This window comes from Daldinia childiae (genome assembly GCF_008694065.1).
Source record: "Daldinia childiae strain JS-1345 chromosome Unknown Scaffold6, whole genome shotgun sequence".
Classification (NCBI taxonomy): Eukaryota; Fungi; Ascomycota; class Sordariomycetes; order Xylariales; family Hypoxylaceae; genus Daldinia; species Daldinia childiae.
In genome coordinates, this window is record NW_022984647.1 from 1,724,660 (window position 1) to 1,729,931 (window position 5,272).

A 5,272-nucleotide genomic window follows, 5' to 3' on the forward strand; every position below is an offset into this window, starting at 1 on the left:
TTTCCATCTCTCTTTTCTCTTTCTTTTCTTTCCCTCTTTCTTTCTTTTTCCTTTCTCTTTTCTTCTCTCTTCCCCTTCCCCCTCCCCCTCTCCTTTTTCCCTCCTCTTCTCTCTTCTCTCCTCTCTCTTTTTTCCCTCCTTCCGCTCTCCTCCCCGTTCTTTCCCTCTCCTCTTTTCCTCTTTTCCCCCTTTTTCTCCTCTTCCTTTCTTTTCCTTTTCCCTTTTTTCCCCTTTCCTCTTCTCCTTCCTTCTTCCTTCCTCCTTCCTCTCTTTTTCTTTCTCCCCTCCTCCTTTTCCTTCCCCCTCTTTCTTTCCTCTCCTCTCTCTCCTCTTTTCCTTTCCTTTTCCCCTCTCCTTCCCTTTCCCCTTCCTCTCCTTCTTCCCTCTCCCCCCTTCTCCCTTTTTTTCTTCTCTCCCTTCCCTTTCTCCTTCTTCCCCTTCCCCCTCCTCTCGTCCTTTTTCCTTCCTCCTTCTCTTTTCTCCCCTCTCCTCTTCTCTTCGTTTTCTTTCCTTCTCCCTCTTCCTTCCCTCCCCTCCTCTCCTTCTCTTTCCTTTCCCTCTTCTCCCCTCCCTCTCTCTCTCTCCTTCCTTCCTCCTTCCCTCCTCCCCCTCCTTTCCCCTTCTCCCTTTCTCTCTCCCCTTCCTCTCCTCTCCCTCTCTCCTTTCCTCCCTTTCTCTCCCCCTCCCTCCCTCTTTCTCTCCTTTTTCTCTCCCGTTTCCTTCTCCTTCCCTCCTCCCCTTCTTCTTTCCCTCCCCTCTTTTTTTTCTTCTCTTTTCTTTTTTCGTTTTTCTTTTCTTGTTTTTTTCTCCTCCTTTTTCCCTTTCTTTCCTGTCCCTCCTCCCTTTTCTTTTCCCTCTCTTTTCTTTCCCTCCCTCCTCCCCCCTCCCCCCTCCCTCTCTCTCTCTTCCCCCCCTCTTTCTTTCCCCTCCCCCTTTCCTCCCCTTCCTCCCTTCTTCTCCCCTTCCCCTCCTCTCCTCTCTTCCTCTCCCTTTTTTCCTTTCTTCCCTCTCCCTCCTCCCTTTTTCTTTCCCCCCCCTTTCCCCTCCTTCCCCCTCCCCCTCCCCTCCTCCCCTCCCTTTTCCCCCCTCTCTTCTTCCCCTCCCCTCCTCCCCCTCCTCCTCTTTCCTTTCTTTTTTCTCCTCCCTCTCTTCCCCGCTTCTTCTCCTCCCTTCCTCCCCTCCTTCCTCCCTCTCTCTCTCTCTCCCCTTCTCTTCTTCTCTTCTTTTCCTTTCTTTCCCTCCTTTCTTCCTTTTCCTTCCCCTTCCTTCCCCCCTCTCCCCCCCCTCTTCTTCCTCCCTTCCTTTTTTCCTCCTCTCCCCTCCTCTTCCCCCTCCCTCCTCTCTTTCTCCCCTCTTTTCCCTTCCTTTTCTTCCTTTCCCCTTCTCCCGCCCTTCCTTTCCCCCTCCTCCCTCTTCTCTCCCTCCTCTCTTTCCCCTCCCCTTTCTTTTTTCTTTTTTCCCCTCTTTCCTTCCCTTTCTCTCTCTTTTTTTCTCCCCTTTTTCTTTCCTCCCCCCTTCTTCCTCTTCTTTCTCTTTCTTTCCCCTTCCTTTCCCCTCCTCCCCTTTCCGCCCCTGTCTCTTTTTCTCCGTTTCTCTCCCTCTTTTTCTCTCTTTCTCCGCTTCTCTGCTCGCCTTCTCGGCGCTCTTTCCCTCTTTTCCTCCCTTTTCCTTCCTTCTTTTTTTCTTTCTTTCTTCCTTTTTCTTCTTTCTTCCCCCTTCTTTCTTTCTTCCTTCTTCCTTCTTTCTTCCTTTTTTCTCCTCCTTTTGCTCGTTCTCTCCTGCTTCCCCCCCCGTCCTCTTTTTTCCGTCTTCCCGGCGGGGTCTCTCTCTCTCTCTCCTCCGGCCTGTTTTTGGTCTACCTTTTTTCCTCCTTTTTCTTTTTTCCCTCTTCTCCCTCTCTTTCTTTTCCTTCCTTCTTCTTTTCTTCCTTCTTCTTTTCTTTCTTTCTTTTCTTTTCTGTCTCTCTTTCTTCCTCTTCCTTCCTCTTCTTCCCTCCTTCGTCCTCTCCCTTCCTCCGGTTCCCCCCTTCTTCTCGTCCTCCTTTCCCCGCTTTTCTTCCTCCTCTCCCCCTCCTCCTCTTCTCTTTTTTCTTCCCCCTCTTTTTTTTTCTTTCTCCTCCCCTCTTCCTTTCTCTTCTTCCGTCCCTTTTTTCCCTTTTTCTTCTTCTCTTCTCCTTTCCTTTTCTTCTTTCTTCTCCTCTTCTTCTTTCTCCTCTTTCTCCTGGTTTCCGCCCTGTCCCTCCCGCCTTTCCTCTCCCTCTCCCCTTCTTTTCTCCCTCCTCCTTTCCTTTCCTCCCCCCCTCTCCCTCCCTTCTGTCCCTTCCTCCCCTCTCTCTTTCCTTCCCCCTCCTCCTTCCCCCTTCTTTCCTTCTCTCCCGGTCCCCTCCTCGTTCTTCCTCTCCCTCGTTCTTTCTCCGTCCCCCCTCCTTTCCCTCTTCTTTCTCTTCCTCCCTCTCCCCCTCTTCCTCTCCCTGTCCCCTCTTTCTCTCTTTCCCCCGCTCTTCCCTCCCTCTCCCCCCTCCTTTCCCCCCTTTCTCCTCCTCCTTTTCTTCTCTTCTTCCCCTCCTTCTCCTTCCTCTTGTCCTCTCTGTTCCTCCCCCCTCTTTCTTCTCGTCCCTCTCCTCTTCCTTCTCTCCCCTCTTTTCCCCCCTTTCTCTCCTCCGTCCCTTCCCCCTCTCCCCTTTTCCTCCCTTCCCCGCCGTCCCCTCCCGGTCGTTCCTTCTCTTCCTCTCCCCCCTTTTCCTCTCTCCTCCCCCCGGTCTGGTTTTTTCCCTCTCTCTCTTTCTCTCTCTTCTCCTCTCCCTCTCCTCCTTCCTCCTCCTTTCTCCTTTTGCCCTCTTCTTGCGTTTAATTTCTCTCTTGGCTCAAGTTTCTAATTAAAATATTTTTAACCAATTGTTATTTATATATTAAAATGTATATTATTTTTTTTTATAAAATGTAACTTTTTTTTTTCCTTTTCTTTTCTTTTCCCTATTAATTTTTTATTATTTTTATATTTTATTAAGATTTTAATAAATAAGATTTTTATTATATTATTACCGCCTTCGTTATTATATCTTTTCCCAACTTAGGCTTAAATATTTTAAAGAATATTAACTATTTATAATAAGCTTATTTTTAACAAAAGAATTAAGGTATTTTTAATAATAAGTACTTACGCCTTTCTTTTTTTCTTCCAATTTTACAAAGACCCTTTTTATTTCTTTTAAGACTTTTTTTATTAAATAATAATTTTAATATTTAATAATATATGGATAACTAATGTATAATCTAAATTATAATTTAAATATAAAATTAATTTAATATAGGGATAATTTAACCTATTAATTTTAAAAAATAAATCTAAACCCTTTAAATTATTATTAAATAGTTTATATATAATATTAATAATTTTTTTAAATAATATATAAAATAAAAAAACTAATTAATAAAAGGTTATAATTTTTTTTTAAACAGTTTTATTACTTATACTAATAAATAATTTATTAAATAAATCTTTATATTATTATTACTTAATAAATTAAATTTATTATATATTTTTTTAGTATAAATCTTTCTACATATCTTTTTTTAATTATTATACAATTATTTTAAAGTTTAAATAAAAATAATTATATAAATAAATATATAATATTTTCGAAAATAAATTCCGTTTTTTTTTAAATATCTATTATAACATAATTAAATTTATTAAACTTAATTTTATATTATATTTTAACTATTTTTAAAAGGAAATAAAATTTATTTTTTTTTATAATATATTTTAATATTCTATTTTATAATATCTATTAATTATAAATAATTTTTCCTATAACCATCCCCTCCCCTCTCCTCTTCTTCCCCTTCCCTCGTTCTCCTTTTTTCTCCTCTCCCGTTACCCCCTCCCTCCCCCTCCTTCCCTCTCCCCCTCTTCCCCCTTCTCTTTCCTCCCTTNATTAAATAAATAATATAAATATATAATAATAATTTTATACAATAAAATAAATATTTAATAATATATAAAAATTTAATATAATATTTATTTAATACTTTTATTATTATTTATATAATTTTTTTAAATATATATAATAATATAATTATTAAAAAATTAAAAATAATAATAAATATTATATATAAAAAAATTTAAATATTAAATTTTATATTATTTTAATTTTATATTATTATTATATATATATAAAATATTTTTATAATATTAAAATTAATATTTATAATTTTATTAATATTATAAAAAATATATTAAAATTTTAAATAAAAATATATAATTAAATATAATAAATAATAAAATATTAATTTATTAATTTATAATTTTATTATTTATTTTATTTATTTTTTTAATTTTTTTTTTTAATTTTTATAATATTAAAAAAAAATTTCTTAATTAGTAAACTTAAGGATTGTGTCGCCCCTCGGGGTGGCCTCCAGTATTAAACCAAGGATATTATCTAGATGCGACAATACCTTGGCATGATAAATCTGAAAAAGAACAAAATCAAAGTCATCATGGTAAATATTCATTTTATGCTAAAATGTACCAGAGATATATTCGACAATTAAGGTATAATCTTGAACATTACCAGTCCATTAGCTTTGCAACTGATGATCCAAATTTTGAAGAGAATACTTAAAGAATGTTTTCAAGTATAGTATTTGGTATATGGTCATGTAATATACCTTGTATGATAATGTTACGAAATAACTTAAATCTAATTTTATAAACCAATAAAATTAAAATATTTAATTTTATATTTATTTTAAGTTATATTATTTATATTAACATTTTTTTAAATTATAAATAATTATATTATAAATTTAATATTAATCATTTATTTTTTTTAATTTTTAATAAAGTTATTTTTATATATTATTACTTTTATAAATTTAATATAATAACGTTATAATTTTTTTACTTTTTTAATAATATTATTAAAATATTTATATATTATTTTTTTAATATTATTTTTAAGTTTTTTTTATAAATTTTAATTAAAAGTAATTAATTAAATATATTTTTTTTATATTTTATTAATTTGTTTTTATTTTAATTAATTTAAATTAAAAATTTAAAAATGGTTTAAAAAAAGTACTTTTTTTAATTATATAACTTTTTAATTAATTACATTTTAACATATTTTTTAAACCATTTTTTAATTTTTAATTTAAAGTAATTTTAAATATTTTTTTATTTAATATAACAATAATTAAATCAATTAAAAATATTAATTTTAAATAAATAAAATTTTTATATAAAATATAAATATTAATTTAATCAT